Genomic DNA, 26345 nt, shown 5'->3' with positions numbered 1-26345 from the left:
TTGGGATGTAGCAAAAGCAGTTCTAAGAGAGAAATTGAGCAATACCTCAAGAAGAAAAAACTCAGCTAACTTTATATCCAAAGGAAACAGAAAAAGAAAAAGCCCAAGGTTAATAGAAGAGAGAAAATAAGAGATTAGAGCAGAAATAAATGAAATTAAGACAAAAAAAAAGAGAGAGAAAAGAAAGAAAGAAAAAAGAAAAAGCAATGAGACTAAGTGCTGGTTCTTTGAAAAGTTGAGCAAAGTTGATAGACTATTAGACTTCTCATAAAGAGTGAAAACTCAAATAAAATCATACATGAAGGGACAGAAATAACAATTGGCACCACAGAAAACACAAAGAATTTTAAGAGGATATTTTGAAAAATTTTATTTCAACAAACTGGACAACCTAGAAGAAATTGATACATTCCTAGGAAGAAGAGCTATAGAAAACTATTAGATATTGATATAAGAAACTAAAGACAACACAAAAATATTAAAAGATACTCCATGCCCATGGATTGGAAGGAACGTTGTTAAAATGTCCATACTTCCCGAAGCAATATACAGATTCACTCATGGCATGCGTGCACACGCGCACGCACACACTGGAATAGTACTGAGCCATAAAAAGAAAATACTGCTATTTACAACATGAATGGATTTAGAGAATATAATGCTAAGTGAAATAAGACAGGAAAAGAAAAATACCATATGATTTGACTCACATGTGAAATTTAAGAAACAAATGAATAAAAAAAAAAGAAAACTGAAAAAAAAATACTAAATTACAGAGAAAAAAACTGAAGGCTACCAAAGGGGAGGTGGGTGGGGGATGGGTGAAATAATGAAAGAGATTAAGAGTACACTTATCATGATGAGCACTGAGTAGTGCTGACTCTCTATATTGTACACCTGAAACTAATAGAACACTGTATGTTAACTATCTAAGAATTAAAATAATATTTTTAAAAATCCCCAACACAATACCAGAAAACCAAATTTAACTACATAAAGAAAAGATCATCTGCCATGATCAAGTGTGATTTATTCCAGGGATTCAAGGATGGTTCAATATCCAGAAAGCAATCAACATGATATACCACATTAATGAGAGGATGGATAAGAATATGATCACTAGGACATGCAGAAAAAGACATTTGACAAAATACAATGTCTGTTTATGATAAAAGCTCTCCACAGAGTGGGTTTAAAAGGAACATACCTCCATATGATAAGGAGCATATATGAATAACCTATGGTTGACATCATACTTAATGGTCAAAAACTGAAAGCTTTTCTTCTGAGATCTGGAGTAATCAAAAGATCAACTCTTGACACTTTTATTTAACAGAATATTGGAAGTCCTAGCTGCAGCAATCAGACAAGAAAAGAGTCATCCAAACTGGTAAGGAAGAAGAAAAACTGTCACTGCTTGCAGAAGACATAATACTACATATAGAAAACCCTAAAGACACCACCAAAAAATTATCAGAATAAATTAATACAGTAAAGTTGCAGGAAATAAAATTAATATACAGAAATCTGTTGTGTTTCTTTACACTAATAATGGAAAAGCTAAAAAGAAATCTAGAAAGCAATCTCATTTACAATGCACCAAAATATCTAGGAAAAATTTAACCCAGGAGGTAAAAGACCTATACTCAAAACAGTAAGACATTAATGAAAGGAATTGAAAACAACACGGAAATATTAAAAGATACTCCATGTTCAAGACTGGAAAAAATGTTAAAATGTCCATACTGCCCAAAGCAATATGCAGATTCAATGCAGTCCCTATCAAAATACCAATGTTTTTCACAGAATTAGACCTCATAATCCTGAAATTCGAATGGAACCACAAAGACCCTGAATATCCAAAGCAATCTGATAAAGAAAAAAACTGAAGGTATCACAATCCCAGATCAAGATATACTACAAAACTGTAGTACTAAAAATAAAATGGTACTGGCACAAATACAGACACAATTTGATGGAACAGAATAAAGAGCCCAGAAATAAACCTATGATTATATGGTCAATTAATCTAGAACAAAAGAGGCAAAAATACACAATTGGAATAGACAGTGTCTTCAACAAATGGTGCTGGGCTAATGGAGCAGCTATATGTAAGAGAAACTGGACCACTATCTTATACCATACACAAAAATAAACCAAAATGGATTAAATATGAGACCTGAAACCATAAAAATCCTCGAAGAATACATGGACATTAATCTCTTGGACATTGGCCTTAACAATGTTTTTATTGATAGGACTCCTCTGGCAAGAGAAACACAAGCAAAAATAAACTGTTGGGACTATACCAAAATCAAAAGCTTTTGCAGAGCAAAGGAAACAATCAACAAAAGCAAAATGTTAACCTACTGAATGGAAGAAATTGTAGCTTATATCCAACAAGGAGTTAATAATATTCAAAAATACATAAAGAACTTATACAACTCAATACACACAAAACAACTGATTAAAAAATGGGCATAGGACCTGAACAGACTTTTTTTCTGAGAAGATATACACATAGCCAACAGATACATGAAAAGACATTCATCACTAATCACCAGGGAAATGTAAATCAAAACCACAATGTAGTTCCACCTCACAGTAGTCAGAATGCCTAACATAAAAAAAAAAACCAAAACAATAAATAAAAAGTGTGAGTGAAGATGTGGAAAAAAAAAGGAATCTTCATATGCACTGTTGGTGGGAATGTAAATTTGATGAAGCCACTCTAGAAAACAATATGGAGATTCTTTAAAAATTAAAAATGGAAATACCATATGATACACTAACTCCACTACTGGTTATTAACCATCCCCACCTTACCCCCTCAAAAAACCTGAAAATACTAATTTGAAAAGATATACCCAGCCCTATCTTGAATGCACCATTCTTTACAATAGCCAAGATACAGAAGTAACCTGAGTATCCACCAATAGCTGAATGGGAAAAGAAAACACAGTATATATTGTGTATTTTTTAATATATGTATAAAATTTACACACACACACACACACACACATACATATTCACTATGGAATATTACTCAGCCATAAAAAAAGAATGAGATCTTGTCATTTGCAACAACATGAATGGACCTAAAGGGTATTATACTAAATGAAATAAACTTTACAGGGAAAAACAAATGCCATACGATTTTACTTATATATGGAATCCAAAAAATTTTTTAAAAAACCAGATGAATTAAAAATAAAAGAAAACCAGAAACAGACTTAAAAATGCAAAGAACAAGCTGGTGGGTGCCAAAGGGGCAGTGGGTGGGGGGATGGGTAAATGGAATTAAGAGAGACAAACTCCCAGTTCTAAAGTAAGTACAAGGATGAAAGGATGTACTTTTCAAGGTGAAAAGTACAGCATGGGAAATATAGTCAATGATATTGTAGGAAGTTGTATGGTGACAGATGGTGACTACAATTTTTGTGATGAGCGTTGAGTATTATACAGAATTATCAGCTATTAAATTAGGTGGTACACCTGAAACTAATACAATGTTTTTATCAACTATACTTCAATAAAAAAAGATAAAATCTTAAAATCAGCCAGACTAAGTACCTTTGAAAGAGCAACAACTAAAGTAGCAGCTAACTTCACAAATGCTACATTAAAAGTACAGATTAATTAAATTTAGTCCTCGATATACTGAAAAGAAACATTTGACAGTCTAGAAACATATATACAATGCATGTATCTCTTATGAATGAAGGTAAAATAACACTTTTTATTATAACAAAAACAAGTGAGAGTTTTCCTCCAGTAGATCCAGTCTGATAATATTTCTCAACATATAGTTGAGGCAGTATGAACACTATGCCAAGAAAAGCTCAGAAATATATGAAGGAAAAGGAGCAAATGAAGCCGTAAAAATGGTGGCTGACTCTAAAAGCAAAATATAAAATATTCATAATTTTGTGGACTGTATCTACAAATATACAAAAAACATGAATATTAATATATTCTCATGCACATATCATTGAAGTACATGACAACAATATCCTATCCATCAGGAGAAATAATAGCATTAAAACATTTTAAATTCTTTGCATTTTCCTGGAGGAAAATAAAGGTATCAATTAAAACTAATCTTTAATAAAGACAAACACTAAAAGTTATTCATGAAAGTAATAGATATGAAGCATATAAGCTCTGAACTAGTAGATAATTGGTAAAGTGGAGTCCAACAGAAGACAAGATGAATGAGAAAAAAATGTAGACAGAATTAGCATGAAAAACAACACACATAATACAACAATAAGTTTAAACACAGATGGGAGTAATTTCATTTCATATAGATGGATCGTCTGATCTAACTTAAAGAAAAATATTTCTAGATTGGATAAAAACAAGAACAAAAATCAGTCGTATGCTGTACACCAGAGCCATACCTAAAGGATACTGACATCTTGAAAATAAGAGGATGTAAAAGATTTACTAGGAAATCCAAAAAAAGATGGAACTACTGTTTTTGCCCAGACTACAAAAGAATCTTCACATTCAATCCCAAATGTAAACGACAACAAAACTTTTAAATGTGATAAACACTACATCTTTTCTTGGTCTTGAACCAAAGTTGCAGCCTGGGATGATGTCAAGCTCTGCCTCCAGCAACATGATAGCAAGTTGGGGCCTCAGACTCTTGCTTATCCTAGCTTTGTGCATCCTGTGAATTTGGACTTACTCTTACCAAATCAAGACCTATGTTCACATCAACCTGGGAAGACTTCTTGCTTTCAGTGGATCAATGATAGCACTTCCTAGAAGAATTAATCAGAGGTATGGAAATTACCAATAGTGAAAACTCTGGGGAAAAAAAGTTTCAGAAGCTAAATTGCCTATTTCCAAAACTAGTTTTATTTTTCTGTCCTCTTAGCCTTTATTTCCATCTTCTCTGCTTAAAAATTTGTAGGACAACTAAACGACAAAATAACTTTTTTTTTTTTTTTTTAAGGGGAAGGAGAGGGAGAGAGAGAATCCTAAGCAGGCTCCATATCCAGCACAGCACCCTATGGAGAGCTTGATCTCACAACCCTGAGATCACCACCTACACCGAAATCAAGAGTAGATTGCTTAAATGACTAAGCCACCGGAGAGCCCCTAAAACAACTTTGATTATAATATTGATGATTTCCCAAGCTTTTTTTAAAATTCTTGTTAACTAGAAAACATAGATTTACCCATTTCTTAGATATTCTCTTTTGTATGTAAAAGCAATAAAAAAGAATTTGGATATTCATTGGAGTTGCTTCCTAAATAAGCTACTATTTCAAATCCTGCCTAATTTATGCCCAGTTTTCAAATCCTGCCCAGATTCTATCGCCTCCCAGATGTGTAAAAAACAAAACAAAACAAAAACAAACAAAAAAAGAAAATATTTTCCCATCAATACTTCAAATTTTCTGAAAAATTTAGATTACATATTAACATATAGACACAGAGGAGGTTTAAGTCAAAAATAGAGCTCAGGGCGCCTGGATGGCTCAGTGGGTTAAGCCTCTGCCTTTGGCTCAGGTTATGATCTCAGGGCCCTGGGATCCAGCCCTGCATTGGGATCTCTGCTCAGCAGGGAGCCTGCTTTCCCCCCCCCCCTCTGCCTGCCTCTCTGCCTACTTATGATCTCTCTGTCAAATAAATAAATAAAAATGTTTAAATAAACAATAGAGCTCAGATTTTATTTTAAATGAGCCAGTAATCATAAAGCTGGAGCTCTCGTCCCTAGCTATACCTTGGTTATGAATCATTGGGGAACTCAGTGGTTATTATTTTTTCCACTGTGATAAAGGCAAAGTTCTATTAGCACAGATTGAGATAGTAAGTAGAATCTACTCATGAGTATTTCTTTCTGAAATGCAAATAGGATCATATACCCATCTGCTCTCAATTTTCAATGCTACCATGCTGAATAGAGAAGACCAGACTCAAGGATTGGTCTCTTATCTCTTCACAAATATTTTCTTTCCCTAATTCTCCAGAATCTCCTGGTCTGTACCTCTTTTGAGTGACCCTCTGTTAGGAAGGCTTACTCTATTTCCCACTTTCTTTGGAATATTTTAGAAGCTGCTTGTGTTACTTCCCCTGTGAAAATTCATTCTGTTCTCTGGCTTTCCATATAATTGTTCCTTCATTTTGGTTGTCTTAATCAAGAATTTTGCCATTTCAGAGAAAGATAATTATCATAGGATTTCACGGACAGGAGAAATTTGAGAGGCAGGGTGGGGGCGGGGGGAGTCGTGGGGGAAGGGAAGGAAAAATGAAACAATATGGGACCAGGGAGGGAGACAAATGATGAGACTCTTAATCTCAGGAAACAAATGGAGGATTGCTGGAGGGGTGGGAAGGATGGGGTGGTTGTGTGGTGGACATTGGGGAGGGTATGTGCTATGGTGAGTGCTGTGAACTGTGTAAGACCGAGGATTCACAGACCTGTACCCCTGAAACAAATAATACATTGTATGTTAGTTAAAAATTAAAAAAAAAAAAGAATTTTACCATTTTATTGCTTTTTAAAATTCAGGGACAAGGAAAAGGCACCAGAGATTGTACTTATTGTTTAAAAAATTCTAACAGTACCTTTTTTAAAGGATTACTATTACTATGTTATAAACACCCAACACTCATCACATACAAGAAATGTCCTGGTGGACTTTCATATGTGAGAGGTGAGGGAAATTTGGGAGAAGTTGAAAGGTGTACAATTTCAAATACGAGGTTAATCAGGTAATAATTACCAAAGAGCCATATGAGTTCTTTGTTTCCGTTACAAAATATACACATTTTGTATCCTCCTAGAACGTCAGATCAATCTGGCTCCAATGCTTTGCCATAGATCAAACAATGAGCCTGGAGGTTGTTAGAGAGTTTCGTGTTGGTTACTTAGTGTTCACAATGAAGTAAAGCAGAATTGAGCAGTTAGGAATTAGGTCTCAATTGTACCCCTGCTAAACTTGGGCAAACAACTTCATTTTCTCATTTGTAAAATGAAGAGGGTTGACTTTATCAGTGACACTCAAATTAAAAAAATAAAAACAAACAAAAAACCAAAAAAACTCCCCACACTTTTTTTGCTAAAAACGTTAACTTTCTGTTAACCTTGGTGAGGTTCTGATTTGCCTTGAGGCCAACCTCACCCCTCCATCATTGATGATTAGATCATCCCTGAAGTGGTGTTGAGTATTTCCTGTGTGTTTAGTACTGACTTGAGCCTATTTTGTCTCATTTAATCTGCTCTACAGATATATGAACATTCAGGCTATGGGGGGTAGGGTGGGGAAGGCAATTCCTTAGACTGAAGATAGCATTTAGTTGCAGGTTTTCTTGGGGAAATATTCTATGCACACCTATTACTTATGTTCAATCAGAATAAGAATAATATGATAGAGGGTCTTTTGGGATTTCTCAGTAAATGGGGCTGTGTGTGCTTGACTTTTTTTTTTAAATTTATTAACATGTAATTTATTATTTGTTTCAGCGGCACAGGTCTATGAATTGTCAGTCTTACACAGTTCAGTACGCTTGACTCTTAAGCCTGTGTTTCAGTCTTGCAAATGTTCTGGCTTCTCATCATTCATCTTCCATTCATTTGACTGGCAGAATAGACTTCTTGGTGTTTGTGCAAAATGCTAAAACATTGAATCCTCATGTCAGTAATTTCCGGTTGCTTGGAAACAATTCTCATTTTGCCACTGTTAAAGAATTTAGGTCAGCAGTGAATTAATCCCCTACAAATTAGAGAAATATAGCCCCTCATGGATTCTAAATGGTCTCATTGAATACAAGAACTGTAACACAGGCTCTTCTCCCCGCCGCCATTGATAAAAACAAGTTTAATGGCTATTTTCCAAAGAAATTCTCTGAAAATAAGCAATGTCACTTTATAGGTAAAATTGCAAGCCTTTATCAAATAAAAAGACCCACTGTTTCTCACCAGCCATGGCCAAAGGCATGGTGAAGGGGGCGTGGGGTAAAAAGTTTTTGTCTCTGTAAGATACCTTAATTCTAAGAGAATGCAGATGGCATTTCATATCTTTTAGTCCAATAAGAAGTAGAAAAGACCATTTGAGAAACTTCAGAGGAATTTATTCAAGTAATGAATTTTGGTAAGGTATGAGGAGGAAGATTTCCAAGCCCTTCAAAATCTGCCCAGGCATTAAGGTAGCACAGTACGTTGATGGAGAACTGTGCCAGTCCCAAGGTGAAATCCATTTGTTATGTTTTAAGACTGCTCTTCCTCCCTTCCAGGAGGCAAGTAACAAAAAGGGGGAAAGTAGAGGAGAAAAATCCAATAGAGAGTCCTAGGTTCATCTGCTCTGATGCAGGGAATGAATGTACTTTGGGTAGGTGAGCACAATCAAGAGCTTATATCCCCAGAAAGTCTTGAGATAGAGGCCAGTAGTTGCCAGATGCCTCTCTCCGCTTCCGGGATTGAGAAGTCTTGAGTGGTAGTTTAAGATCTAATGTTTGCATTCAGACATATGATTCTAAAAGAGCAATGCCCTCTCTGGGGCACCTGGGTGGCTCAGTCCGTTAAGCATCTGACTCTTGATCTCACGGTTGTGAGTCAAGCCCAGCATTGGGCTCCATGCTGGGCATGGAGCCTACTTAAAAAGGGGGGGGGGGCACTTCTGTAAGGAAGTCACAATCTAGATATTAACAGTTATCCCCTCTTTTGTCTATCCTGTTCTTCTAAGTGAAATGGTTGGTTTAGAGCCAAAGCCAAAAACAAAACACTTACCAGAACCTCTTAAAACTTTACCAAATCCACTGTGGTCATCCTATCTTGGGGATCCATTTTAGCTAACTCCCGGATACCTGTTCTCTTCACTGTCAACTTTTCTGGCTCCTCCAGCTTTTTGGTTTTGGCTATGAGCCTTGACTTCTTAACTTTTGGTGGAGAAACAAATTTTGATTTCTTCCAGCTTAGCTCCCACCCAGAACATGAATTTCTGTATAGCACAGCAGATACTTGTGACAGTAACCTAGCCTCTTGCCCCACCCAGGGCCCTGTGAGATCCATGTCCTTGCTTCTCTGTTTTCTTGCCATCTCTAACATTAGGGAAAGAGGGCAAGATGATATCTCCAAAGGTCTTCTGGGAGAACATGGTGTCAAGTGTGGCTCCTGAACCATCAAACATATCCAATTCATAGCTCTTCTTCTCAATTATGGTTAATAATAATTAACAAAAGCAGCTGCAATTTATTGAGCACTTATGGATATAAGCTTAGATTACATGCATTGTTCATTCAACCTCAAATCCATTTACACATGAAGAAACTGGAGTCCTGGAGAGTCCAAGGTCATACAGCTTTTAAGTGACAGAGGAGCAAGGATGGAAACACAGTATGTTTGATTCTATATTTAAGTCTTGACTACCTCAGGAGGCTTCAAATACCCACATACACCCTCTCCCCTCTGTGCTCATGCCTCTTGGTCTGGCTTGGTAAGCCTCATTTCTTTTTCACAGCCCCAGACTTGGAGTATTTTCTCACTCCTTTAGATCGGCACTTTGGTTGTATTTGCCAGGACTTTAATTTAGGTTTCAACCCAGGGTACCTCTTCTCTCTCTCTCTCTCTCTCTCTCACACACACACACACACACACACACACACACACACACACACATTTGTCTTCCAGTTCTGCAGCTCAGAATGCAGTCTTAATATTTCTATAAACCAAACTAGGAGCCCAAGATCTCAGGCCCGAGGCTTTCACAGATACTCTCAGTTGTCCACAGGGAATTGGGACAATGAGGCTGAGCTAGTGTAGAAGAGCATTAGGCACTGTGAGGAATTCAGAATCCTGGTGTTTTGGAGAGGCCCACTTTGGACAGAGGCAGTCTGTGTAAATTTGACACAGCACCTTACCTCAGGACTCCCATTTCTTTCCTTTTTTCCAAAGTCAGAATAAGGAAGCAGAGAGAGAGAATGGCTTTTCCAGAGACTTGGCTCTGAATTACAGATCTATTACTAAAAAGTTGTATAATTCCAGGCAATTTACCTGAGGAGTCTGAGGTTCAAGTGTCTTATCTGTAAAAACCTCAAAAAGTTGTCTGAATTAAGTAAGACACTCTGTATGATGCAGCTACATGGTTTCCGAAAGACAGAGGCTCCAAGATGTTAGTTTGGCTGCTTCTTGCCAACATCTGACCCATCTAATCATGGCTCCAGCCCCTGAGTAGTGACTGAACAGTAGAGTTAGCTTCTGTGTTGTCTTTCACCATTGTATGCTTTTGTTTTTACTTACAAGCAGCAGCAACTCTTAGAACATGAAAAGTACATACTAATATCATAAGGTAAGTATTATTGCCTTTTCTTTTATTTATTTATTTATTTATTTATTTATTTATATTTGACAGACAGAGATCACAAGTAGGCAGAGAGGCAGGCAGAGAGAGAGAGAGAGGAGGAAGCAGGCTCCCTGCTGAGCAGAGAGCCCAATGCGGGGCTCGATCCCAGGACGCTGAGATCATGACCTGAGCTGAAGGCAGAGGCTTTAAACCACTGAGCCACCCAGGTGCCCCAATTATTGCCTTTTCTTATTTCAGGTCCTACATACACCTCAAACCACTCATGGACTCTTCCTACACCCCCATAGTCTTCCAGGTCTCTTGAGCTACATGTAGTTATTGAGAAGAAGGTTCTATGTGCTTAAACTCCTACAAGGTTACAACATTGCTCTTGAGTTTTATGCTTAAAAACAAAATTAACAACAGCAACAAAAAAATCCCCAAAACCCAAAACAAAAATACCTTTCCCTACTTCTCCCAGGTCTGATTCAACTTCAGCATTCCTTCTCCCTTTACATACTTGTTTGGTCGAAAACTAAGTGTTGCTGTGAAGGTATTTTTCGGGCTGTGATCAGTATTTAAGTCAGTAGACTCTGAGTAAAGCAGGTTAGTCTCCATAATATGGGTGGGCCTCATCTAATCAGTTTAAGGCCTTAAGGCCTTAAGAGCCTAAGGTAATGTTTGTTTTCAGAATTCTTGAAGAAGAAATTCACCTAAAGACAACAACATAGAAAACCTGCTTGAATTTCCATGCTGCTGTCCTGGTAGAGTTCAGACTCAAGCTGTAACACCAGTTCTTCGAATTTCTAGCTTGTTGCCATGCCCTACAGATTTCGGATTTGCCAGTTCCTACAATCACATGAGACAATTCCTTAAAATAAACCAAATTTTCCCTTTCACTCTCAATATCCATCTTCTATTGGTTCTGTTTCTTTGGAAAATCCTAATAGCTAGGATGAGCTGTATTCCAAACACCTAGAAAGCTTATTTAAAATGTAGGTTTGGTGCATTCACCTTAGCTCTGGAGGGAGACCTGAGAATCTTTTTTTTTTTTTTACATGTTTTTAAATTTTATTTTTTATAAACATATATTTTTATCCCCAGGGGTACAGGTCTGTGAATCGCCAGGTTTACACACTTCACAGCACTCACCATAGCACATACCCTCCCCAATGTCCATAATCCACCTCCCCTCTCCTCTGAGAATCTATTTTTTAAAATAATTACCAGTCCAAGTGATTCTGATACCCGACAAAGTTTAGAAACTATAGTGCATAGTGCTAGAACTAGATCAATGTATGTGGAGCTCTTTCTATATGTGAATCAAGCATTAGGTTTATTAACACTTATAACCTTATGTAATCCTTATAAGAACTTTATGAGCTATATTATATTACCTATCTATACACCAGATAAAAATAAAAAACACCAGGGTTAACAACCTCAACCTAACTGGAATTTTCCATCTGCTCAAGTCAAAATCTTCTACATAACCACTAGATGCCAGCAGTTCCAGGATCTGCGATTAAGTCTACCAAACTGAGAGTTTTTTGTAAAAATCTCAAAAGACCTTGCTTAAAATTTTTATCTAGTTAGAGTTGGGTCTACTCCAGAGGGACTCCCAAAGGAATTAAACATTTTATTCCTCAATATAAATGATAGTTTCCAATGTATTCACTGCATCATTCTTTTCTGATGGCTTGGAGAAAAAAAACAAAAAACAAAACAAAACAAAACACTAAAATCAACTGAAATAACTCCTTTGTTTTACAGATTAAGGAAAGATATTTAGGAAAGGTAAAGGACTTTAAAAATTTAGGGAGGTTTAAGCCATTTAAGCATCCTTATTTGTTAAAAAAATCTTGATAAAAATGATTCTATCTTCATTTCCTCCCTTTTGACTTTTATAAAATGAGCAGCTTAATTTTCATTTTTGAGAATGGTGTTAAATTAATCTTCCTGAGGCTCAAATGCATTGAGTTTTGTTCCTACATTGAAGCAGGCTGAATCTGAAACTTTGCCAATGTGTCATTTTCTACTTATGAATCTTCACAAACAACATGAAACTTCAAAAAAGCCTTACAAAGTTGATTCAAATAATTCCTAGTCAGAAAAAAAACAATCAAATGTTAATTTTTCATGGAAAATGAGACTAGCCTGTGTTTAAGGGCACCTCAAATACTCTGCCTGCTTCAACCATGGAGAAATTCCAACGGTGTCTTCTAATGGCTGTGATAATCACAGCATTACATCTCATTCCACACAAGAGGAAATCATTATAAAATAATTGATCATTTCAAATGCAGTCAAGACAGAATGATTAACTCTTAATCAAGAATCTTAGTGATTAGATGGGCTCATAGAACAGAATGATTGCAGCATCCATTTGAAGATGTGGGAATTGATTCTAGAAAAATCAGCATCTCAGGATTGGTTCCAATAACATCCTTTGAGCGGAGCTGGCCTTGGGTAAAACTGGGAAAGACAACATTTTTTTCTCCCACACTAATGCTTCTCCAACTTTGGCGTGAATCAAAATCACTGGAGGGCTTGTTAAAACACAGATGGCTGGACTCCATCTCTAGAGTTTCTTATTCAGTGTATCTGGGATAAGACTTGCTAATTTGTTTTTCTAACAAGTTCCTAGCTGATGGTGATGCTGCTAGTCTGGGAACCACAGTGTGAGGACTACTGCCCTAAAAGAAAAAAGAGATTACTCATCGTTGTATATTCAAAACTGGTACACCATATTTTCAAATTAGTGAATGAACACAGTGATAGTAAATAACACTTATTAAGCACTTAACTAGTACTTACTAAGCCCTGTGCAATAGGTTGTTTAATTCTCTCAAGAATCCTCCTAAGTAAGTACTTTCATTAGCCCCATTTACAGATAGAAAAACAGAAGGTAAAAGAGGTTAAGTAACTTGAGAGCACATAGATAGTAAAAGATAGAGCTGACTTATGGGCCAGCCAGTCTGACTTTAGAGTACAGTGCTGACCTTTGCTCTGTGTACACATGTCTGGAAGAGAAATTGTTATATAGTGACAACAAGCTTTGAAGTCAGACAGAATTGCAGCAAAACCTGAACTTCACATTCCATTTATAAAGTAGAAATGACAAATTAGTAGCTTTTAACTTTAGGGGCCTTCTAGATCCAATTGGGATCATATCTATAGGGATGTTGGAAAATTGTTTTAAAAATCAAGTAAGGTCAGTAAAACACTTAGATGAAAGCATGTATGTTAGTCCATAAAGTGTAGCCATCATCTGTTCACACCAGCTGTAACTCTAGGCATATCAAGAATTTACTTCCCAATTCTACTATCCACCCATCCATCCATCCATCCATCCATTCATCCAATCATAGGTTAAAGTTATTATGAAACCAACACTGACTTGTGTTCTAAGAGCTATAGATCTATAGCTATAGACCTAAACATCAATAGCGTTCTGTTAACACTCCAGATGAACTGGATGCAGGTGGAGACGGATAACTGGGATGGATAGAGGCTGTGTTGCCCAATTCAGGTTGGACATTTTCTCCTGGAGTGGTCTTCCCTGAGACCCTTTAAACTACTCATTCCAGTACCAGCTCAACACCCGTATGTTCAGTTGTTCAAGACAAATGCCTTTGTAAATTTTGGTATTGCCAAGAAACAGACAATGCAGCCTACTTAACAGTTGCCTCAACCTTTGAGGTGGTAAATTCATTTGTAGAAGGAGTTCTTATTGCCTCCTTTGGCTGCAGTAAATCGGCCATATGGTACACTGCAGCACTGCAGATGTAGTGTTACCCCGTGACTCATGTCTGCAGATAGATGGGGAGATTTCCATAGCAACGGGCCACCAAAAAATGAGACAATAAAAAGTCACTGTTATATAACAGGATTTTTTAAATTTTGTTTTTGTTTTTATGCCATGAAGGCAACTAGTTTGTATTTGTGATGGATTTTAATGAGGTAATATGCTGAATTTAATAATTGCATCAATAAATTTCTCCTGCATGCTATGCCACAAAAAAATTATGTTGCACACCTGAAACTAAACTCGTGTTATATGTCAATTATATCTCAATAAAAAGAGCACAAAGACTTAACAGTATCTGACCAATGAAATTTCAAATTCTGAATATCTTTATCTTATCCTAATTACAAATCAAAATGTACTTCATAAATAATCAATAAAAGAAAAATATAATTTGATGTTGAATTTACTAATATTTATTGAATATATACTGAGTCCCTTTTATAAGCCAGTCACTGAGATAAACAACTGTTTTTATGAAGCCCCAAGTCTAGTAGGAAGAAAGAAACATCAGGAAATTCATGCACTACATTATAATTCATGGATGTGGTATCAACAATAGTAGGACTGTCCTTATTGATAATATAAAAGATCAGTTTCGTGGATCAATCCTCCTTGCTCATGTGCCCTAAAACTCGTGGATAAGATATTAAAAATAAATTTGAAGCAAAAATAACCTCTCAAGAAAGGAGGAATTCTCAGATCAAGCACCAATAAAGAATAGCAATTTGAACTAAGCAGAGCTCTGCAGCTGGAATTCACTCTGAGGACAACTGGCAAACTACATGAACATGAGTTCTGGTTTTCATGGACTCAAAGAATGGAAGCGGGGATGGGGGGAGTCCAAAGCCTGCCAAAAGCAGGGAGCCAAATAGATTTCTCTGCTAAATCTAGGGCCTCAAAAGTATAAATAAGACATCTTAAGTATAAGGATAATCTAGAACCCAAACCAATGAAGTCTCTTGCAGTGAACTGAAAGGTTATTTGTCTTGAACCTTGATCATGAACCCCAAATGAAAAATGACTACTGACCCTGCAATTGCACTACTGGGTATTTATCCTAGTAATACAGATGTAGTGAAAAGAAGGGCCATGTGTACCCTGATGTTCATAGCAGCAATGGCCACAATTGCCAAACTGTGGAAAGAGCCAAGATGCCCTTCAACAGATGAATGGATAAAGAAGATGTGGTCCATATATACAATGGAGTATTACACAGCCACCAGAAAGGATGAATACCCAACTTTTGTATTAATGTGGATGGGACTGGAAGAGAATATGCTGAGTGAAATAAGCCAAGCAGAGAAAGTCAATTATCATATGGTTTCACTTATTTGTGGAGCATTAGGAATAACATGGAGGACATTGGGAGAAGGAAAAGAAAAATGAATTGGGTTAAATTGGAGGGGGAGATGAAGCACGAGAGACTGTGGATTCTGAGAAACAAACTGAGGGTTTTGGAGGGGAAGGGGCTGGGTGGATGGGTGAGCCTGGTGGCAGGTACTAAGGAAGGCACGTATTGCATGGAGCACTGGGTGTGGTGCATAAACAATGAATCTTGGGACACTGGAAAAAATAAAATATTAATTAATTAATTAAATATAAAGAAAAGTAAAGTAAGGAGAAATGACTACTAAGAACTGAGAACTATAACATAGCCTTTACCCAGGCTTTTGATCTATAATCCCAGCATCTGATTCAAAAGAAACCCAGTCACATATTTCAAGTGGTCCAGCATTTGGCAAAAATGAAGACCAATCACCTTCATAGTACTCACTTTCATCCCGGGCCTCAAATAATTTCTGTGATAAAACTCCAAGGAAAATAAGCTCATGAAAAAAATAAAACAAACTAGATTCACAAGGAAACAAGGTACCATTAATAAAAACCAGCTTAAACAATAGACAGCACACCCAGTCTTACCAAATCATCAGAATAAAACAGCAGATACTGATTTTAAAGAACTATGCTTACAATAAATAATATGCTTTAAGAAATAAGACAAGTTTGAAAATATGTCCAGATTGAAGACTCTAGAATCAATGACCAGACTGAAAATAGCTCAAAAGTTGAATGGGTAGGTTGAACAAAATATTAGAGAGAAAAGAATAGGGAATTAGTGAAGTAGAAGATGGATCTCAAGAAATATCTTCAACCAGTAGGAAGAAATGACATGGAATATATAAAAGAGGAGCAAAGAGACACAGATACTAGAGTAAGAACATCTAACATACATCTCAGTTTTGAGAGGAGAAAAAGGAGGGACAGAAACAACATTGGACTGAATTTTGGGTGAGACTTTTCTGGGACAAATAAGAAACAAATCCACATTTTAAGAAGCCCAATAAATCACAAGCAGGATAAACAAAAAAGATCCTAGATACATTTCAGTGAAACCTCAGGACCATTAAGAAAAAGAGAACATCTTAAAAGCAGGCAAGTAGAAATAATAGAATACTTTCAAAACAGTGAAAAAAAGGGAGCCAATTACTCAGGAGTAACAATAGAAATCATGATATTTTCAGTGTATTAGGAAAAAATAACTGCATCCTAGAATTCTAAGCCCATTAGAAGTATCTCTGGAAAACAAGAGTGGAATGAAGACTTTTTCAGACAAAAACTGAAAGGCTTTACCAGCAAAGGCCCCCATATAAAAGAAATTCTTAAGGGTTATTAAAGGCAGAAGGAAATTTATCCCAGGTAAAATCACAAGAAGCAATTAAAAGCAAAGAAAGTAATAAGCATGTGGCTATGTATCAACAAACACTGACTACAGATAATAATAAAATTTGGTGGTTCAAAAAGTAAAGGTAGAAATACAGGATAATGATAACATTAAGGCCCAGGCAAATGACCTCATTTTAATTTAATCACGCATTTTCAGCCCCAACCTCTAAGTATAGTCATAGTCTCAGGTACTGGAGGTGAGGGCTTTAACATGAATTTTGGGGGGACACAATTCATTCCATAAGAGAGGCCTATAAAGGAAGCAGTCCTCAAGTGAGCTAAAGAACAAGAGGGTCAAGAAAAGATATCTCCAAGGGCATGAGGGAGGTGGGGAGGAAGGACCATTGGATGCCTTTGTTATTAAGAACTAATTAGTTCTTTCATGGGAGAATTGGAGAAGAAGCAATGATAGGTATATAATCTTTCAAACAATCATTAATGCTAGGGAACCAAAATATACAAAATAAATAAACTATATAATACAGCTATGAATTATACTTAACAGCTATAATAACAATGTGGTATAATTAATGAAAAATCCTGTGATATAATTCTATGGAGAGGATGGAGAAAGATATTGGGAAACTGGATTGTGGCTCAAGAGATAAGTGGTCCAATACTGCCCATACTAGGAAGCCAATAGAGGCTTAAGATGGAAAACTGGGAGAACAACATATGCATGTTATTTAGAAATATCAAAGCATGTAATGGGAGAAACAATGAAAAGATCTGAAAATTATATGCTGTGAGGAGCAGGAGTCAGATAGGGAGTGGCAGGCAAGAAGACGATGTGCATGTATTCCTTTGGGAAAAAAAATGTAATGTGGACAGTTAGAACAGTATTACCTTGTTTTCTTCATTTCAGATTCTAAACTTAATGCATATCATACAAAGTTTGAAAAATACAGAGGCGTGGAAAGAAAACATTCCACTGTTACACAGTTCTCACACATATGTTGCACCTGCTGTTTTATAATTTTATTAATTAAAAGCATATGATGATTTACCTATGATAATCCTCTTTGTATGTATGTTTTCAATTAAAAAAATGCAGGAAACCCAACGCAAAAGACCATTACTTCTCCGTGGAAAAAAGATCAAGACTCCACACAAAAGAAATGACATTTGAATTGAGTCTTAAAATAGAATAATAAAATAACTGAGCTGTGACTGTGGGTCAGACAGTTAGCTAAATGCTTCACATGCACCTTACCATTTAATTTCCATGATAAATCTGAAGGATAGCTACTATTCTCAATCTCAGTTTAACATTGTTGGGAATTAAGCCTTAGTGGAGTTTTTGTTCAAGGCCATATAGCTCATATGGGAAAGTGCTAGAAGGTTAAATACCATGTCCACATGGTAAAGACTGCCCTCCCTGTTGGTCTAGAACAGACCCACATCGTCAGTTTCCCTGACTCCAAGGCCTGTGTCAGGAAGTTCTTCACCAGACGCAGGATTTAGTAGGTGAATAAAGTGGGGGTGAACATTGAAGACAGAGGGAACCACTTATTTATTAGTCCAGAAGTACGAACACTTAAGCCCTGAATTCAGACATTTTTCTCCTGAGTAGAAGTCGTGATATTGTTTGTAGAAAGAGATTTGGTTGAAGGGGCTAAATGGGGCTGTGGTAAAAGAAACATCTTGGCTAGCATGGACTTCCATCAACAGGCTGCTCTCATCGAGAAGGGACATCCACACCCACCAACCTTCAGTGTACCAGGTGGTTTACGAAGGATAAACAGTATAAACAGAATTTAGCTTTGACTTGTGAGTATATAATTTAAACACTAATTTTATATGAAAACAAATGCAAATACATCATGGAGTAAAAGGCAAAATTTATATGAATTTTTAAGTCAAAGCTGACAACTTCAAAGATTTTTTTTTTTTAAACTTTCGGAAGACTCTTATAACAAGCTGCCAAATCTCAAGGGTTTGAGTTGGATTCGCTCTCTCATTAGTAGTCTTTAGTTGGAAAGATTTTATGAAACCCTCTATGGAAAATATGAATCTAATTGAGAATGACATGATTGGTCAGATTGCTTTAAATGTTTTTTTTACCCCTAAGGAAATATCCTAACACATAACCGTAATAGCAAAAATGTAGTCATAGTTTTTTCTTTTATTGACCCCAGACTGAAAATATATTAATCTGAAGCAATGGTAACGTTGATTTAGGAACAAGGTCAGTAAGTGGGAAACTCTAGTCTAAATCAGAAAATAAAAAATTCCTACATTTATAATACTGCCATATACTGACTGACCTCAGAAAATTTGACATTCAGTCTGTCTGCCCACTACCAAAATAATCAGGGCACCTGGAGATAAGAATTATTTGAAAAACTTCAGACAAAACCCATCAGCAGATTGAATCCATCTCTTTCCAAACAAGTTCTAGCAACATATAGAAATGGCTGTAAACTGCACCTTACAAAATGAAGAAATAGGTTGTCTGCTATAGTTAGCTTTCTAGAGGGGAAAGAGGAGATTGAAATCCAGCAGCTTCTAAATGCACTGTGGTGTCCTGGATTGGAAATTGGAACGGGAAAAGGGCTTCAGTGGAAAAACCGATGATACAGCCTGGAGCTGAGGTAAGAGTAATTTACCAGAGTTGCTTTCTTGATTTAGACAAACGTACCATGGTAATTTACAATTAACATTAGGGGAAGTGGGTGAGGGAAATATGGGAACTTCCTGTACTATCTTTACAACATTTCTGTAAATCAAAATTCTTCCAAAATAAAACATTAAAAAATATTTAAAAATCATTGACTTCAACAGTATGAAAACAGAAATTTTTGTTGATTTGATGCTAAGTCCCAAAAGTTTTCTTAAAACTGTTGGAAAGCATGCTTAGAGTTTCCAAAATTTTCATGTTGTTGCTTAGATATTCAGAATGCCTTGTTCATTCATTATTAATAAATGTTATATTTATTAGATATTTGATCTAGTTCCATCTGGATACTTTAAGGCAGATACCATTTTTAAATCCCCACTTAGCTATGGTTGGCAGTTAAAAATGTTTAAGATACATGACTATCTTCCATCTGTGCTACAGATAGTGGGTTTGCATCCCTCCCTGCTGGCATAAAATAGTAACCAGGTTAAGAAAGTAAAGGTAAGGGGAGTATACTCTGCCTTGTGACCCTTTGTTTACATCCAAAAACTTCTACTTGTAAATCACTCAAGGTCTGTACCACAGAATATTCTCAGAGAATTCAGCCTGGTTAGTATCAAGCCTGGACATTCCTTGGGGATGTAGAAGCAAGGCTTCTACTGGGTGATGTTAAGTGGGACACTCTGAACAATCCCTCTGAAGACTCCTATGCCTAAAAAAGGCATTGCCTCAGCTGGTCTCCCTTATCCCTCTGGCTCTTACAAATAATTCTTGATCTTCAATATCCCCAGATTCCTAGATTTGGACATGACTTCCCTCTTGGAGAACAGACTGCTTAATCACCACTGCTTTATTCTTTCTATGATCCTTGAACTCAGGTCTTCTAAGTTCCCTAAATGCAGCATGGTGACTGTACTCTCAAACCACCTGTTCTTATATATTTGATGGGGAATTACTATACATGGGAAAAGCTGGAAGCATTGAAGATTTTTCCTCAACTTCCAAGAGAAAAAGTCATTAATGAGTAAGAGGGTTGCAGGACCTATAACGAACAGAACAGACAATCGCCCAAAGCAGGTGGGGGGAAAAGTCTGCATCTTTGCCAGAAAGAAGCCAGTGATCTTTCATTAGAAATCTTTGAAAACAGCATCATATTAGCTTATTGAAATCTCAGATTAATCGTCAATAAAGTGGTATTTTACCTGTTGCAGGTATTTTGTTGCAGTACTATTTTGAAGTTAAAAAAACCTGTAACATCTAGTGGTACAATTATAGGTACATAAATACTCAGTGAATGGTAGTTATTTCCCATGATTTTTATCATAATGTCAGGATGATATTTTCAAATGTTAATGGATTTACTTTTCAATCAAACTTGTTGCCCTGTAACTTCTTCATGGACATGTGGGCCATATCATCCACTGCATCAGGGAATGGAAGTTCTAATATACTTAGAGAAAAGTACTTCGGAGTTTTTAAAGCATAAGTCCTGTAGAAACATGGAAGACAGAAAACATGAAGTGTCAGAGCTCTGCATCCCACTATGGAAACTAGACAGCATCTGGACACAGGAAAGGAGGGAAAACTTTAAGGACAAGCTAGAGTGAAAGTGGGGCCCTTGGGAAGGTGAAATTTTTATGTTGGCTTCTAGGCATGATCTCCCCATGAGGGAAAAAGAACCATAGAAATCCCTGACAGATGCAGACCTATTTTCTCAATGGTGGCCCACATGAAGCTCTTTTTATTCCAGAACTGAAACAAAAGGAGACTGCTAAGTCAGGCAGTAGAGAGGTATATGGTAATGGAGGAAGTAGTTCAGACAGAAAATTCTGGATGTGCAGAGATTGGGGTAAGAAAATAGTCATAGACCTGAGTAACTCCAAGCAGATCACTGGGATTGCAGCCTGGTGAGAAAGGGGTAGAGTGAGCAAAAAAAAAAAGTGAGGGGTGGGTGGTGAAGAGGCAGTCAGAGCTCCCAAGTCCTTGTGGTCAGAATGAGGAACTTAGACTACAGAATAATGGGAACTAGAGTGTCAGAACTTAAGTAACATTTCTAGAGGATCACTCTGACTGCTATGTAGAAAGGCACGGGAAGAGGGCAAGAACAAAAGCAGGCTAAGAGAGAAGTCTATGAAAACCAACCAAATGAAAGACTGACTTGAGGCAATGGAGGTAAAGATAAATAAACATATTTCAGGTAGATTTTGGAGGTTGTGGTAGCCTGAGTAATCCCGCCCACACCTCACAGATGTCCATACCCTGATCTCTAGAGTTTGGGATTATGTACATGGCAAAAGGGACTCCACAGATGTCGAAGTTATGACCTTCATGATAATGAAAGTTATGAACCTTAAAATAGGGAGATTATCTTGAATTATCCAGGGAGGTCCATTCTAGTCTAATCCCATGAACCCATAAAAGGAGAACCCATGGAATGGGAGAAGATATTCACAAATGACAGGACAGACAAAAGGCTGATATCCAGGATCTATAAAGAACTCCTCAAACTCAACATGCACAAAACAGACAATCGTGTCAAAAAATGGGCAGAAGACACGGACACTTCTCCAATGAAGACATACAAATGGCTAACAGACACATGAAAAAATGTTCATCATCACTAGCCATCAGGGAGATTAAAATTAAAACCACATTGAGATACACCTTACACCAGTTAGAATGGCCAAAATTAACAAGACAGTAAACAACGTGTGTTGGAGAGGATGTGGACAAAGGAGAACCCTCTTACACTGTGGGGGGCAATGCAAGTTGGTGCAGCCAATTTGGAGAACAGTGTGGAAATTCCTTAAGAAATTAAAAATAGAGCTGCCCTATGACCCTGCAATTGCACTACTGGGTATTTACCCCAAAGATACAGATGTAGTGAAAAGAAGGGCCATCTGTATCCCAATGTTCATAGCAGCAACGGCCACGGTCGCCAAACTGTGGAAAGAACCAAGATGCCCTTCAATGGACAAATGGATAAGAAAGATGTGGTCCATATATACAATGGAGTATTATGCCTCCATCAGAAAGGATGAATACCCAACTTTTGTATCAGCATGGATGGGACTGGAGGAGATTATGCTGAGTGAAATAAGTCAAGCAGAGAGAGTCAATTATCATATGGTTTCACTTATTTGTGGAGCATAAGAAATAACACAGAGGACATGGGGAGGTGGAGAGAAGGGAGTTGGGGGAAACTGGAGGGGGAGATGAACCATGAGAGACTATGGTCTCTGAAAAACAATCTGAAGGTTTTGAAGGGGTGGGGGGTGGGAAGTTGGGTGAGCCTGGTGGTAGGTATTATGGAGGGCATGTATTACATGGAGCACTGGGTGTGGTGCATAAACAGTGAATTCTGGTACACTGAAAAGAAATTTAAAAAATAAAAAATTAAAAAAAAAAAGGAGAATTCTTAAAATTCTGTCCAGCTGAAAGAAGAGGACTTTAGAGACATGTGGTTTAAGAAGTAGTCAGATATTCCAAGTGTGAGAATGACTTGACAGTCTGTTGCTGCCCTCTGAGCACAGCACACGTTGGTGCCTAAACAGACAGGTCTAACACAGCTCACAGAGTCCCCAGGTGCCCCATCGTGGGCAAGTGCAGCAGCAGAACTCCTGTGTACCCAACAGAGTCTTAGAAATGGTAAAGGGTGACAGAGAGCACCAGGGAGGTTCTTTTTTTATTCCCAGATGGCTTTGGAGTATCAGAAGGATCTATAGACAAGAATAAAAGCTGGGTTGAAAGAATGATGAATCTTTTCTTTTTTTTTTTAAGATTTTATTTTATTTATTTGACAGAGAGAAATCACAAGCAGGCAGAGAGGCAGGCAGAGAGAGAGGAGGAAGCAGGCTCCCCGCTGAGCAGAAAGCCCGATGCGGGGCTTGAACCCAGGACCTGGGATCATGACCCGAGCCGAAGGCAGCGGCTTAACCCACTGAGCCACCCAGGCGCCCCGAAAGAATGATGAATCTTAAAGGCCACCCCACCTATACCCCATTGCCTTGTCATTGTGTGTGTGATCACATAGGCACAGGGGAAAGAGGGGAGATTTCAAATGGACTTAGAGGAACTGCCCACTTGAAACAGAAATTTGGCTTGGATGCAGAGGAATAAAATATACATTTCTTGCATATGTGATTTCCTAGCCTGCCATTCATAGTCCTGCAATTAAACTCCTGCCATCATCACTACTGTCACCACCAGGCTTTATTATCATTGTCATATGACACTGAGAGGCAAAGTAGACAGAGGGTAAAACAGGGCAAGAGGATGTGAAGATACATGGTAAAAAACGAAAGCTATGGCAGTCCCTTACACTCTCCATCTCACGTTCTGCCAGTGGAGGTAGCGACCAAGGGAAGTTCACTAGGTCGTTCCTGCTCAGAGGGCAAATTCTGGTCAATCACACTGCAGAGACCAGTCCTATGCATACAGGCGTGGCCTCCAAGCTCTACTTCCTCATCTACTCTTCTGTTACCCATTCTCCAGTAATTGCTTATTCATTTCCTCATTCTGTAAATTTTTTCCCAATTTGCTCATCAGCTTTTCTGATTACCAAACAACAAGCTTTAAATCTGGCAAGCTGACTTTGTGATGAATGATTATAAATGCACATATTTATTTTCTTTCTCAACAAACATTTTTAAAAGCTAATTCATCTACAACCTTCTGTTTAAACAGGGCAATCATTTAAATGGATTTAGGAAAGAGCATGCTCTATAATAATCTTCAGAGATGCATTTGAGCTTTAATACCTTCATGAGAATTAATCTCTGATTCACCTTGAAAGTACTGACAAATCTCTGTTCTTTTGCCTCTATGCCTATAAAGTTATGCTATTCTCTAACTTTGGTTATAATATTGCATACTTTATTAAATTATTGGAACAAATTTACCAAAAAAAAGTTGTATTGGACTCATTTTCAAAATAAGGAAACAGAGGATTGGAAAGGGAAGAATTAGCACACATAGAAAATTTTGGGAAAACCAGACAAACTTTTCATAGTAGGTACCCCAAGCAGCGGGAATTATGAGGGGTGAAGATAAAGGTCCTATTAGCTCCTTGCTCTATTGCTGGAATTTTATTTTTACTGAAAGCACAGTTTAATAATTTAAAATGTTCACAAAATAAAATTATCCTGTGATTATGAGTTCCCTGTTCCTTAGTTTGACTGATATACACTGGAATAATTGGTAGCTATCTTCATCTCCCAAATTAGTTCTTGGTTTCTTTCAATTGAATGCTCAGTTTAGTCAAAAACCTTTGAACACATTTTTTCCCCACTTCTGATTTTCCTCTGATAAATTAATGATCTAATCTAGCTTATTTTTCAATATTTAGTGAAGGATATTTATCCAACACCTACTATGTGCTCAGCGTTGTAATGAACACTGTGGAAGATACAGAATAGTGTTTGAAGTAGTAATACAAAATTACAGTGGATAATATTTATCAAACACATATAGGCCAGAGAATATTTTAAAAGCTTTACATGAATTGCCTCCTTTTATTCCCACAACAACCATCACCCAGTGAAGTATATCATTATTCTCTCCATTTTATAGATGAGGAAATAAAGTCTTAGAGAAATTAAGGAAACTGTCCAAGGTCAATCAGCTAGTAAAAGATATTTGGTTAAAAAAAAAAGATATTTGGGATTTGAACACAACCTGTTTGACTCCAAAGCCTGAGTGCTTGGCTTCTTAGGTGGCTCTGTGAGGGGTTTACTGCAGAGCTGGCAAGGCAAGACTCATATCCACACTCACCAAACAACCAAAAACCATATCCAAAATAGTACTGAACAAAGGTCACAGTTTATGGTAAGTGCAATGTTTGTGATGTCAAAAGCACTCAATTTAGGACGGTCGAATAGACTAAATAAATACGTGCAGAAGAACAGGAATTTAGAGGAAGAGAGCAGCAATGCATAGTGTAGTTAAGGAAAACTTGGTGAGGAGGCGGCAGGCTTTAAAGCTGGGGCTGGAGCAGTATTTAGATAGGGAAGTCAGCAAGGGGATAAGCAAAGGTGTAGGGCAATAGTGAGTCATGGCTGTTTCCCCAAAAGAAAAGAGATGGCTTGGCTTGCATGATGGGTTCGTACTGAGGAATGGGAAGAAATACGTCTGGGAGGACAAGGGAAGTGGCTGTGACTCAGCAGATTTAAAGTGGCAGAGAAGTGGAGTGATGGTAATAATATAGTTGTAACACAGAGGCTTTACAGTTGGCCCTGTTCTTGCAAAGACATTGCCTCACCTAATGTGTTTGTAGAATATTAATCTGGCAGGAAATTGATTGGAAGAGCAAGGGCTTAGAGTCAGTGAAGCCCATTAGGACATTACTATTAACCAGAAGGCTAATGAGGACAGTCTGAGAAGTGGGGTCAGGATAATTAAGGGGAAATGGAGGATTTAATAACTCCTGAAGATCAACTCTGTGTCAGAGACTTTATATATGCTCTCCAGCGTTCGAAACAATTGCAAGTTATATATGGTATTCTGGCATGAGCTCAAGGCCTGCTTCCAACACTGTGTGACCTTAGGCAAGTTGTATAAATTTTCTGTCATTTTTGCAACAAAATACTTATTGAACACCTACTATATGCCAAGCATTGGTCTAGGTCCCTGGGATAGAGTGTTGAACACTGCAGTAGTTTCCTACTGTTGCCATAACAACTTACCACAAGGAGCAATTTTAGTGGCTTAAAACAAAACAAAACAATATATAAAAGAACTAAAAAAAAAAAAAAAAAGTTTGTTACTCACCATTCTGTCATTCAGAAATCCAGGGTGGCTCAGCTGGTGTCTCTGCTCCTGGTTTCCCAAGTCCAAAATTAAGGTATCAACTTGCTGGGCTCTTCTTAAAGGGCTTTGGGGAGAATCCGCTGCC

This window comes from Enhydra lutris, unplaced genomic scaffold (assembly GCF_002288905.1).
Source record: "Enhydra lutris kenyoni isolate GAN:26980312 unplaced genomic scaffold, ASM228890v2 scaffoldscaffold37, whole genome shotgun sequence".
Classification (NCBI taxonomy): domain Eukaryota; kingdom Metazoa; phylum Chordata; class Mammalia; order Carnivora; family Mustelidae; genus Enhydra; species Enhydra lutris.
This window is presented reverse-complemented; position numbering follows the sequence as displayed.